Source organism: Meles meles, chromosome 13 (assembly GCF_922984935.1).
Source record: "Meles meles chromosome 13, mMelMel3.1 paternal haplotype, whole genome shotgun sequence".
Taxonomy (NCBI): domain Eukaryota; kingdom Metazoa; phylum Chordata; class Mammalia; order Carnivora; family Mustelidae; genus Meles; species Meles meles.
In genome coordinates, this window is record NC_060078.1 from 70,155,731 (window position 1) to 70,169,631 (window position 13,901).

General features: G+C 37.2%; 1 protein-coding gene and 1 pseudogene across 9 annotated transcripts in view; one reads left to right on the top strand and one right to left on the bottom strand.

Moving 5' to 3' along the window:
• Positions 1–13,901, top strand: part of VTI1A (vesicle transport through interaction with t-SNAREs 1A) — a 352,003-nt gene that overhangs the window by 47,091 nt on the left and 291,011 nt on the right. The window lies entirely within an intron of this gene.
• On the bottom strand, positions 9,494–10,805 carry LOC123954933 (annotated as a pseudogene).

Genomic DNA, 13,901 nt, shown 5'->3' on the forward strand with positions numbered 1-13,901 from the left:
TTTGTCTACTGAGATAATTGTTTGGTTTTTGTCCTTTATTATATTCCTATGATGTATATCACTTTAATTGATTTTTAGATGTTAAACCAGTCTTATATTCTTAGAATAAATTATACTTTGTCATATTATAGTTTTTTGTTTTGTTTTTTTTTTTAAAGATTTTATTTATTTATTTGACGGAGAGAGAGATCACAAGCAGGCAGAGAGAGAGGAGGAAGCAGGCTCCCTGTGGAGCAGAGAGCCTGATGCGGGGCTCGATCCCAGGACCCTGAGATCATGACCTGAGCCGAAGGCAGCAGCTTAATCCACTGAGCCACCCAGGCGCCCCTGTCATATTCTAGTTTTAATGCATTGCTAGATTTGGCAACTCATACTGTGTTAAGGATTTTTATATCTATCTTTATGAGGGATATTGGTCTACCTTTTGTTTTACCTTTACCTGGCTTTGGCATCATTGTGGTATTGGTCTCATTGATTCTTTACTTGTAATAGGTCTATTCTATTTCTTTCTTTTTGAATCAGTTTTTATAATTTATGTCTTTCTAACAATTTGTCGACTTCATCTAAATTTCCTAATTTGTTGGCATAAGTTCTTCATAATATTCCCTTAAAATTCTTCTAATTTTTGTAGGGTCTGTGACAATGTCACTTCTTCTGTTCCTGATTTGGGTAATTTTATGTTTTCTTTTTTCTTAGCCAGGATAAAAGTTTATCAATTTTTTAGATCTCTTTTAAAAAAACAACCTTTGGCTTCTTTGATTTTCATTATGTTATCTGTCTTCTATTTCATTGATTTCTGCTTTGATCGCCTTTATTGCCCTTTTATTCTACTTTATGTATCATTTGTTCTTCTCTTCCTAGCTTCCTGAAGTAACAGGTTTCTTTTTAAGATTCTTTCTTTCTTTTTAAGATAAATATTTAAACCTCTAAATTTTCCTTTACCGGTTTTTTAAAAAATTTAAACTTGTAGCCATTTTCTGCATTATTTTCCAGACTAATATTGCTAGGATAAAATAAAATTTGGAAAATAGACTTGGGAAGCTAAGAATCAGAGTTTTGTTTTATTTTTTGGAGATTTTTTTGGTTAGTTTTTTTTTTTTTCCTAATACTGATTCAATTGCTCTTAAGGTCTCAGTAATTTTTTAAGATCTATGAAATTCAGAGGTGCCTGGGTGACTCAGTGGGTTAAGCCTTCGGCTCAGGTCATGATCTCAGGGTCCTGGGATCGAGCCCCACACCAGGCTCTCTGCTCAGCGGGGAGCCTGCTTCCTCCTCTCTCTCTCTCTGTTGCTCTGCCTACTTGTGATCTCTCTCTCTCTGTCAAATAAATAAATAAAATCTTAAAAAAAAAAAAGATCTACAAAATTCGCAAGCTGATCTTTCTAGATACAGTGAAGAGGCCTAAGTTTTCTGCCACAGTGCTTTTGCTTTAAGAATATTAGCTCACTGGGGTATCTTGATGACTCAGTTCGGCCTCTGACTCTTGATTTCGGCTCAGATCATGATCTTAGGGTTGTGGGATCGAGGTCCATGTCAGGTTCTGCACTGGTGTGGGGTCTACTTGAGATTTTCTCTCTCCATCTCCCTGCCTTTCCCTCCCTCTTTCTCTCTCTTAGGAAAAAAAAAAAGAACATTAACTCAATAATAGGCCATCTGCCAGTGGTCAATTTCATCGAAGAGAATAATTTATCGAAGTCTTTTTTTCTGTACCTTAATAAAATTAATAAAATTTTTTCTAAACTCTTTGTTTTAAAAGTTTTCAAGTATAGAGAAGAGTTGAAAGAAGAGTACAATAATCCCATTTTCCTCTTTTTAAATTTAGTAACTTAATATTTTGCTTCACTTGCTTCCTCTGTCTCTTTCACAGAGAGATTCCTCAATTTGTTTAATCTATAAATATTTCTCAGAAGGAATCAAAGATAAACTCCCAAGTTTCTAGCTTGAATAATTATGTCTTTCAGTGGATGACACTACCTACTGAGTTGGAGAAGACTAGTGTAGGATAAGTCGTTTCTTGTTTGTTTGTTTAGTGGGGAAATGGATTTAGAATCAATAATTCATTCTCAAATGTTTTAAACTTGAAATACCTCTGACATCCCAGTGGAGAAATTAAATAGTCACTTGGAAATACCAAGTTTGAGTTCAGAGGAGAAATTGAGTTAGATCTATTTTGACATCAGCATTAGATGGTATTTAAGCTTTAGAAATAAATGAAAATACTTAAGGGAGAAGAGAGTGATAGAAGAGGGTTCTTGACTAAGCTCACAGGAATTATAGCATTTAGAGCTCAAATAGAGAATGATTTGAATTGAATTAGGAAAAAAAAAAAAAAAAAAGCTCAGCTGGTGAGATAGAAGTAAAGCCAGATCATTTCTACAGAAGAGACTATTTAAAGAATGAGCACATTTCAACCAAATTGAATACTGTTGAGAAGTTGAGTAAAATGAGACATAAAAGAGTGCCCACTAGATTGTCAGCATGACAGTCACTGTTGACCTTGAAAGAACTTGTAGCTTGAGTTGCGGGAACTAAGATTCCATAAATCCCTTTAAAGCCTGACTTGGTCACTCTCAACCACGATCATTGAAATGTTTGTGTATGAAGATCATTAAAGTAAAATTGCTGCTCTCTTAAACAAATTCAGTGTTAAGTTCATTTCACTTAAACAGATATTTATTAGCTATCAATTTTAAGTCTTTAAATGGTCATGATAATGAGGTTGTGTTCTGTTAAAATGGACAGTACAGTTTTCTGGTCCATATGATCTTGGTTGTGTCTCTAACAAAGAACTGTTTCAGCTAAGAACCTAAGTTATTATGAATGTTTGGGCAGACCATTTATATGGTCATAACCATATAAAATTTTTTAGAAATTATTTATATTCTTTTATTTCCAACCCATGCAGCTGCCAATTGGACCAATGCTTAAAACAGGTGGCTTTAAAAATTAAAAAACAAAAACAAAAAAACCCCACCACAACACAAAACATGTTGGCTATTCTTTCTTCAACAATGGAGGAAGGGGGGTAGTCATAGAAAGAAAATATTGGAGTAAATGTGATTGGATTCCTTATAGAAAGTGATTTACCTTAGAAGTTTTGCCTGGTTTTATGTTTTTACTGACACTTACTAATTGTTGGAACTTGAGCTATTTACTTATTTAATCTCTGTCTCAGTTTTCATATCTGCAAAGTGGGAATAACAATAGTGTCTACCTCGGGATTGTGGTGAAGAGTGAATTCACACACACACACACACAGAGCTGTTAGAATAATGTTTGATACCTAAAAAGCTCAAAAAATATGTTAGCTACTATTTTCTTAAACTAAATATATTAGTCACTATTTTTTTTTTAATTAGGTGGGTTTTTAAATAGCATTTACTCAATTCCAGAGTAAAGTATAATCTAGATTAGGCCAAAATCCCCGAGAGAAACAATTTCTTTGGCGCAAAACTTTGCTCAGTTGTAAACCCACAAGTCACGTGTTTGCCCAGTGTAGTAGTACTGTTTAATTATTGATTTCACAGTAGTTCACCAGTTGTATTTTCTAGCTCTGGAAAATAAGTCTAGATGAATATGTAAGTAGGTTAGAGTTTATTGCTAATATAGAGTCTCACAGAAACTAGTGCCAGTTATGATTTTTTTTAAGATTTTATTTATTTATTTGTCAGAGAAAAAGAGAAAATAAAAGCAGGAGGAATGGCGGCACAGGGAGAAGCAGGCTCTCCAAAGAGCCTCTGGCAAAGAGCCAAATGCAAGACTTGATTCCAGGGTCCTGGGATCATGACCTGAGCCCAAGGCAAATGCTTCACGGACTGAGCCATCCACGTGTCCGTAGTGCCAGTTTTGTATATAGGAAAACAAGAAAGATACTTGATTATCCTCTCCTAAAATTTGTGGTTCTTAAACCAAGATATCAGACATAATTTTCAGTCATTGTTTATATTAAATATCATAAAATAATATTGATCATCTATAAGTACTTTCCAGTATGGTTCAGAACATTTGTTGTTACTTGGTACATCCTTCCTCCACTGGATTATGTACTGTGTATAAATGCTCTCTGTCCAGGCATTCAGAGTGCACTTGAGTTTTAGCTGAAACTAAAACTTTGTCAACAGTGCAACTGGATTTATACTACCAAAGAACTGCTCTATTTCATTAGACCATAGTTTGCATTTTTGTCATCTGTAGGGAAAGGGGTTAAGTTATTCTTAAAGAGCCTTATAATTCTGAAGTGCTATTATTGGATGATTTATAGAATGTTCATAATACTGATACTTTAGGGCACCTGGGTGGCTCAGTGGGTTAAGCCTCGGCCTTTGGCTCGGGTCATGATCTCAGGGCTCTGGGATTGAGTCGCATCGGGCTCTCTGCTTGGCGGGAGCCTTCTTCCTCCTCTCTCTCTGTCTGCCTCTCTGCCTACTTGTGATCTCTCTCTGTCAAATAAATAAATAAATAAAATCTTTAAAAAAATAATACTGATACTTTATTCTATAAGAATAAAGTACTTTCCCTCTTGATTGACCTGCAGGATCCAAGCACTCATTAAATAACCTCCCCCCCGCCACCACCATCACCAATGAAGGCGGTACTTTCATTAAATGCTCTTTTTAGAGAAATATAATAAAATGTGCTGCTACTAGGGGAGCAAAATTACTAATTTACAAATATACTTAAACCAGACAGAAAAGAACAAATAAAGCTTGTGGGGTGTATTCATCCCAATTGGCTATTTTTGAGTTTATTCACATCAGGTCAAGTCAAATAAAGATTGAGTAGACCTCTGTTTGTGGTTGGAGTTTTGACTAGCACTTCGTTCTCTCATGTGACTTCCAAGGGTTATTAGATATTCAGATGAACAATTTTCTTAGGAATGCTGTTACTTTAAGTGGTAGGTGTTCTATTCAGGTAGGCTGTCACTTTAACAAATGGCTTCTTTCCTAAGCGTCCCTACCTGAATTATTCTATTTTTCACCACAGGGACTAAAATGTTATCCAGTAGAGTTTTGTCCAAAGAGAATGGGATGGACATGGTGGTACAATCAATCATTCATCTGCTAGATGTCAGGAAAGATTTAAAGTAAATGAAGAAATAACCAACTTTTGGGGCAAGTGGTCTTATCTTGTCTCTTATACTGTATAAATATTCCAACATTTAGAGAAAAGGAGATACTGATTTTAAAAATATGTGTAAGGAAAATTTGGGGTGTGTTATTTTTTATATTGTACTGATTCCATCTATGATAGATATATCTCTGAATTTTTTTTGCTAAAGTCACACATGACCCCTGTTTCTGAGGTCCCTTTCTTTTTTATCATACTTGTATTCCTTCTACATAGCATTTGATTCACTGCCATCTTTTTTATTTTTAAGGATTTTATTTATTTATTTATTTGAGAGAGAGAGTGTGAGCACAAGCAGAAGGAGGGGCAGAGGGAGAGTGAGAAAAAGTGCTCCATCCCAGGACCCTGAAATTATGGTCTGAGCCAAAGTCAGATGCTTAACTGACTGAGCTACCCAGGCACCCTTACTCCCATTTTCTTGAAATTAATTTCTTTAATACTATACTTGCTTGGTTTCTTCCTATCTTCTTCACTGGATTTTCTTTTCCTGTGTTCACCTTAATTTGGGGGTTTGCAGATCACTGTTGTCTCGACTTGCCATCTCTCTGTTCTCTCTGTTAATTTTATATATACCCATGGCTTCTACTAATGCCTATGCATTGATGACTTCAAAATTATGTCTCTAGCCCAGATTTTCAACATTGCACACTGTACCATTTTTTTCAGTTATCTGTTGCACGTGTTCCTTTTTTACAGATGTTCAAATACAATGTTCCAACCTGAACTCATTAAACTTACTGTCTTTCCTCCAAAATCTGTTTTTCTTCCTGCCTTCATTTTACTGGCTAATACGTATACTGGTTATGCTGGTTAGTATACCATCTACTCAATTACCTACATGAGAAACCTGGGAGACACTTCATACTTGTTTCTTGGCCTTGACTTCACAGCTAATTGTCACTAAGTCCCATGGATTCCACCTCCACAGTCTCTCTCCCCTCCATCCTCACTCTTCTATTCATTGAGGACCACATGGCCTCTCTCTTAACTTTTAAGATCGAGCCTGCAATTTCTGCCTTTACTCTGGTTCTTCTCTGGACTATTTTCCACTTGAGTGTAGAGGAAACTCTCTAAAAATGTAAATCTGATTAGATCAAACTTCTAATTTTTGTGTGTTTGTGTGCCTTTCCAGTACTTATAGGAGATCACAAAGTTTCAGTCTGACAATCAAATCCAGCTAAAAAATAAATTTTTTGCCTTTCTAGTGTTTTTAGTATATTAAAATTGGCTGCCAACATTAAAACATTGAGAGATATCACAGAAACATCCAAATTTCAGATTTCTTTGAAAATTCCAGGATATCTAGCATTCTGGAAACACCTATAGCTGAGTAGTAGCCTTGTACTCAGTAGAACATACTCTACTCGGTCCCTACAATCACTTGCCATTTCATCCATTCTTCTTGTTGGCCTGTGTCCTGTGGAGCATCTGCATTTGTTCCTGTTGGGGCAGCTTTGAACTCTTCTTCTTATTCTTCTTTCTTTTAAACTAGATTTTAAATCCTCCCTTTCTCCCTCCCCCTTCCCTCCCTCACTCCCTCTCTTTCTCTCTCTTTCTCACCTTTTCTTCCTTCCTTCCTTCCTTGCTGCTTCTCTCTCTCTCTCTTCCTCTCTCTATCTCTCTCCCTCCCTCCCTCCCTTTCTTCCTTACCAGCTTCTTTGGTGACACTTTTTGATGCCTATACTTTACAAATGTAAAGTATAGGCAAATGTATTTACAAATGTAATTAAACTAGATTTACAAATGTATTTAAACTAGAGAGAACAGAATAGCTGATTTTTATGAGATATATTCATCCCAGTGGTTGGCTGTGTTTTAGCTTATTCATATGGGGCTAAATTTAAATAAAGGTTGAGTAGACCTCTGTTTAGTTAGAATTTCGGCCACCACATTTTTCTTGATGTGACTTCTTAGAGGTATCATATATTCAGAAAGACAATGTTGCTTCAACTGGTAGATGTTCTTTTGGGTAGTCTGAATAGACACATTTGTGTCCCCCTCATAAACTTTTTCTAAAATTACTTTATTGTAGTATGAACCCTTAACCTAAGATTATCCTCTTATCAAATTTCTAAGTGTATCAATACTGTGTTCACTATAGGTACAGTGTCATACAACCGGTCTCTAAACTTCTTCATCTTGTTTAACTGAAAATTTATGCCAGTTGACTAGGAAATCTCCATCTTTCTTCTCTCCTGTCCCTGGCAACCACTATACCACTCTTTGATTCTTGCATTTGACTAGTTTAGATAGCTCATATAAGGGGACACATGCAGTATTTGTCTTTCTGTGACCAGTTGATCTCACTTAGCTTAGCATCCTTAAGATTCATCCATGTGGTCGCATAGGGCAGAATTCCCTTCTCTTTTAAGGCTGACTGGTATCCACTGCATGTATGTACCATATTTTCTTTATCCATTCATCTGCTGATAGGCATTAGGTTGTTTCTACATCTTGGCTATTGTGAATAGAGCTGCAATGAATATGGGAGTGCTAATACCTCTTCCATCTTCCTGATTTCAGTTATTGTGAATAAATACCCAGAAGTGGGATTGATGAATCATACGGTAGTTCTAGTTCCAGTTTTTTCAAGAAACCTCTGTCCTATTTTCCATGGTGGCTGTACCATTTTTGCATTCCCACAAATAGTTATGTAAGGGTTCCAGTTTCTCCATATCCTCTCCAACCTTTGTATTTTGGTTTTTTTGTTTGTTTTTGTTTTTAAAGATTTTATTTATTTATTTGAGAGAGGGAGAGAAAGCACGAGAAGGGAGAGGGTCGGAGAGAGAAGCAGATTCCCCACTGAGCAGGGAGACTGATGCGGGACTTGATCTGGGACTCCAGGATCATGACCTGAGCCGAAGGAAGTCACTCAACCAACTGAGCCACCCAGGTGCCCTTGTTTGTTTGTTTGTTTGTTTTTTATAATAGCCATTTTGACAGATATGAGATATGATATCTCATGGTAGTTGTAATTTACATTTTTCTGATGACCTGTGACATTGAGCAACTTTTCACATAGCTTATGTGTATGTCTTCTTTGCAGTAATGTTTATTAACGCTCTTAGCACATTTTTAAATAAGGTTATTAAGGTTTTTTTTTATTATTATTGAGCTTTTGGAGTTCCTTATACATTTTAGAGATTAATCCTTTTTTAGATATATGACTTGCAAATATTTCCTCCCATTCCACAGGTTACCTTTTCACTCTGTTGATTATTTCCTTTGTTAACATCTAAACCATTGCCAAGATCAATTTCATGAAGCTTTCCCCCTGCATTTTCTTTTTTATGTGTGTTTTGTGATTTCCGATCTTATATTTAAGTCTTTAATCCATTCTGAGTCGATTTTGTGTATGGTGTATAATAAGAGATCAATGTTATTATTTTGCTTGTGAATATCCATTTCCTCAGCATCATTTGTTAAAGAGACTGCCCTTTCCCCATTGTGTATTCTTGACACCCTTGTCAAAGATCAGTTGACCATATGTGTGTGGATCTATTCTAGGCTTTCTGTTCTATTCCATTGGTCAATATGTCTATCTTTTTGTCAGTATCATACTGTTTTGTTTACTGTAATTTTTATATATATATTTAGAAACCAAGAAATGTAATGTCTGCACTTTAATTCTTTCTCAAGATTGATTTGGCTATTTGTGGTCCTTTACAATTCCACATGAATTGTAGGATTGTTTTACTCTATTTCTCTAAGAAGTGCCATTAAGATTTTTCTTGGGTGGGGGCGCCTGGGTGGCTCAGTGGGTTAAAGCCTCTGCCTTCGGCTCAGGTCATGATCCCAGAGTCCTGGGATCGAGCCCCGCATGGGGCTCTCTGCTCAGCAGGGAGCCTGCTTCCTCCTCTCTCTCTGCCTGTCTCTCTGCCTATCTGTGATCTCTGCCTGTCAAGTAAATAAATAAAATCTTTAAAAAAAAAAAAAAATTTTTCTTGGGTGAACCCGGGCAATTTTATTACTTCAGCCCTGAACCTCAATTTCCTCATTGGTAAGCTGAGGATAATAATAGCATCGATTTCATAATTATTAAGATTAAATACATTAATGCAAGGGAAACACATTAGTATGTACCTGGCATATACTAGGTACTCAGCAAATTTAGCTATTTATGTATGCTGATGTCTTCAAACAGGGATGGAATGCTGAACACAGCTAATGGTAGTTATTAGCCACTCACGTGTTCTCTGGCTTCCGACACATGAGCTTCCCTGACCCCAGTACGTCCAAGCACATGGGCATGATTTTCCTTAATCTCTGCAGAGGATTGATTCGAGACAACTGTTGGATGGCTTCCATCTGCATAACTGAATAATAAAAGCAAATTTGGCTGTTTTGAAGGATAAGACAGTAGAGTTTAATCTTCAAACTTGAGTGACTTGAAAGCACTCCTGTTGATATAAAAGATTTTGTCTGAGGTAGTAGAGAAGAAGCCAAGGCCAGGGTCCCCATCATACTGCTGCCTCATGGCCTGGTCGTAGTCCAGCTGCAGATCCCGCGGCAGGGGGGTGGCTGCCCGCCGCCTTGTTGAGAGCCATGTTGGGCCTTCCAATCAGGTTAATGAAGGGGCCCCATTTTTAAAACTACCCATAAGTTTGAGAAATGTCAGTTTCTGTTCCTCTTTTTCAAACCCAGGTGTATCTCACTGGCCAAACTGTGTTTCTGTCCCCTTCCTTCCTTCTAAAACTTCTGTCATGCCTGCCTCACACCCAGTCTCTCCTTGCAAAACCTTCCACATCGCCTGGTCTCTGTGCGCCTGTGTGTGTGGCCTTTCTTTTCCAGCACCACCTCTAAGTCTGTGTCAGGCCCCTCTTCTGGTTCTCCTGCTACCTCTGCTTTTTCCTCATCTTTTTATTCCTCTTCAGAGCCAGCTTTTCAGTGCCTGGCTACTCTGCCTTTTCCTTGGACTTTGTTTTCTTCTTTGCCAGGGACTTGGAGTTGTGTCCTATTGGGAAGTATTATGGAGCCTCAACTTTGACTGGCTTCTTCTTTTCCTCTCTACTGACTTAGAGAGCTCAAGGTACCCTAGGGAGTTGTCTCCCCTCTGGTGACACCGTTTTCTTCTTTATCTTCACAGTGTATTCCCTGGGGCTCCCCTGCTTCCGTTTATGCCCTGAGGCTGCCTGCTCCTCACCATCGTTCCCCACCGAGCACCCTGCAGAGCGTCCCCAGACTCACAGAACCAAGGGTCCCTGGCTGAGAAGGCTGCAGCCTCCTGGGCCTTTTTCTCCTTCTTGTCAACTCTGGTCACCCTCTCTCCCTGTCTGGGGTCCTGGAAGGTCTTCACTCTCAAGCCAGGGCACATTGTCAGAGGCCATAAGGACTTCCTCTTCTGTTTCTCCTCCCCACCTTGGAACTCAAAATGAACCAAGAGGCTGCTTCCTGGGGCTGGGCAACGTCTCTCTCTGTCTAGCACATAACATGGCATCAGGTTCTAAGTACTGCTCACAGAGGGTGCTGTGGCCCTTCTTTTTCTTCACTAGAGGCATTTCAGATACCTGCCCTAGGACCACACTCTTTGAGGGGGATGTGGCTCTTGTGGGACAGACCTCAGTGAAATAATTGTCACTGTTTAAAACTGAGTATTGAGTCTCTGGTTCTTTGATCACCTTCTTCTTTTTCTCTGGGAGCCCAAGGCCCAGGTCTCCTTCGTGGGTTTTGGTAATCATTCCTATAGGCCAGACTTTCCCACCTCCATGTGAAAGCCATCATTAGGATTTTAATAGGAATTGCATTAGCTCTGTAGATGACTTAGGGTAGTAGAGACATTTAAAATATATTAATTTAAGGCAAGAAACAACAAATGTTGGAGAGGTTGTAGAGAAAGGAGAACCCTCTTACACTGTTGGTGGGAATGCAAGTTGGTACAGCCACTTTGGAGAACAGTATGGAGATTCCTCAAAAAATTAAAAATAGAGCTACCCTATGACCCAACAATTGCACTACTGGGTAATTACCCCAAAGGTACAGATGTAGTGAAAAGAAGGGCCACATGTACCCCAATGTTTATAGCAACAATGTCCACAATATCCAAACCATGGAAGGAGCTGAGATGCCCTTCACCAGATCAGTGGATAAAGACGATATGGTATGTATATACAATGGAATATTACTCAACCATCAGAAAGGATAAATACCCACCATTTGCATCAACATGGGTGGAACTGGAGGAGATTATGCTAAGTGAAATAAAGTCAAGCAGAGAAAGACAACTATCATATTGTTTCCCTTATTTGTGGAACATAAGGAATAGCATGGAGGACATTAGGAGAAGAAAGGGAAAAATGAAGGGGTCAAATCAGAGGGGAAGATGAATCATGAGAGACTATGGACCCTGGGAAACAAACTGAGGGTTTTAGAGGGGATGGGGTTGTAGGGATGGGTTAGCCCAGTGATGGGTATTAAGGGTATTGCATGGAGCACTGGGTGTTATATGCAAACAATGACTCATGGAACACTACATCAAAAACTAAGGATGTACTATATGGTAACTAACATAACATAATAAAAAATAATTTAAAAAATAAAAATATAGCAGATCAAACAAAATAAACAAACTATATTTATTCTTAGGGTGCTTCGGTGGCTCAGTTAATTGTTTGACTCTTGATTTTAGTTCAGGTCATAATCTCAGGGTCGTTGAGGCTGAACTCCGCTCGGGCTCTGTGCTGTGTATGGAATCTACTTAAGATTCTCTTTCCTTCTCCCTCTGTCCCTCCCTGCTCCCCGACTCAACATGTGTGCAGGTGTCCTCTCCCTTACTCTCTCAAAAGAAAAAAACACTATTTGTTTTCAATCAGTGAACATGGGATGCCTCTCCATTTGTGTCTTCTTTAATTTCTTTCATCAATGTTTTGTAATTTTCAGGATTTTGCGGGATTTTATTATTTTGGGTGCTATTATAAATGGGGTTCTTTTCCTAACTTCCTGTTTAGGTAGATTGTTAGTGGATAGAAACACAACTGATTCCTGTATGTTGATTTTATATCCTGCACCTTTACTGGATTTATTTATTAGTTCCAGAAGGTTTTTTTTTCATGGAGCTTTTAGAATTTTCTATTTATAACATCATGTTGTCTGTACACAGAGACAATTTTACTTCTTCCTTTGCAGTTTGGATTGCTTTTATTTCTTTTTCTTAACCTAACTACTCTGGCTAAGACTTCCAGTTCTATGTTGAATGAAAGTGGTGAGAGTAGACACCCTTTCCTTTTTTCTGATCTTAGAGGAAAAGCCTGTGAGCTGTTCAGCTTTGAATTCTTGATTAACATTGTCAAGGCCTCTTAGGATGATCCTTTCCTCTGTTTTTTCTGACAGTTCTTCCCCTTTCACCCTTTGTCCAGACATGTCAAAGTACCCCAATCTGTGGTGTCATGCGTCATGGCTTTAATTATGGTACATGTTCTTTTTCTTTGTTTTGCAATGGTTATCCTTTCTTCTTTTCCATTTGATAAACTACTCATCATGTAAACCCCAGGTCACACACCACCTTTGTAAAACCATTCTTGACCTGATCAAACCGGGCTAGTTCCTTCCTTTCTTCCACTGTACTAATACAAACCTCAATTTTATAGTTCAAGTTTATACTTATTACTGTTATTTGTCTTAATGCCTGCCTCACTGAGGAGTTCACACCAGGAATCTGCTTTATTAATAATATAATACCTGGCATGTAGTGCTGTTAAAAAATGCTAAACAAATGCAGAAATGAATGGACAAATTGGTGAATGGTGCAGAATTCCATGCCTATAGTTTTATTCAGATTCGCTATATTTTTTGAGCATGAGATTCTCAGTAAAACTTTGTGGCTTTATTAATCGAAATTTTTTTCTAAGAAAAACTAGTAGCAGTCCTTATTTTATGTCATCATGACATGTTGTAGTTTATAATTAATTCAAATATTTCTGGTCTTCTTTGTTAAGCTATTTTAAGAATTTTCCATCTTTCTATTCTCTCTTAAAGCAAATTCTAGATTATGGTTTTTAAAAGTCATTTACAAAAAAAGAGAGAAAATGAAAGAAGTAATAAGTATTACTTCTAAAATTCTTTTCATTCCTGATCAGTATTTTAACATACTTTTTAAAGAGTATTAATAGTCACATTTTTCAAAAACTCTGTGATTTATTTACTATTTGAAAACAAAACTTTTTTGGGGGGGAGGCTAGCTATTCTAGAACTTTTACACCAAAAATTTACTTGTAAATTGAATAGTAAGAATTTTTTTTTTTTTTTTTTTTTTTTTGGTTGGGGACCAGTAGCGTCTTGTTTTCCAAAATAATGTCTTAAGGAAAATATAGCTATCTTAAAGAGATATTGCATGAGTTTACAGTAGTGTTGAGCATAGTTGTATGTGGGAAACTTTAAAGTAGATATTTACTTTAGTTTCTATGATCTTACGTCTTCCAACTTCTACAATTCTATATCCTCTTTGCTATTTTACAAATAAACATAATGTGATTAGCCATCGTTGTAGTTAAGTAGCAAAATATACTAGAATCCTTACTCTTTTTTTTTTAATCTAGTATAATTCTTTTTTACCTGTTGTGGATAAATTAGGGATTAGTATCTGCAGTTATATCTGTGGCCTCCAACTCTATTATCCTTACCAAAAAAAAAGAAAGAAAGAAAAAGAGAAATCTTCCATAAATCAAATGGAATTGAATGGTTAATCAATGTGATAAATGTGGGGTATTAGAAGGATGCCTGCATATGATTTTTACATATGTTAAATTTCTGTGAACATGACTACTGACCTTTTATCATCA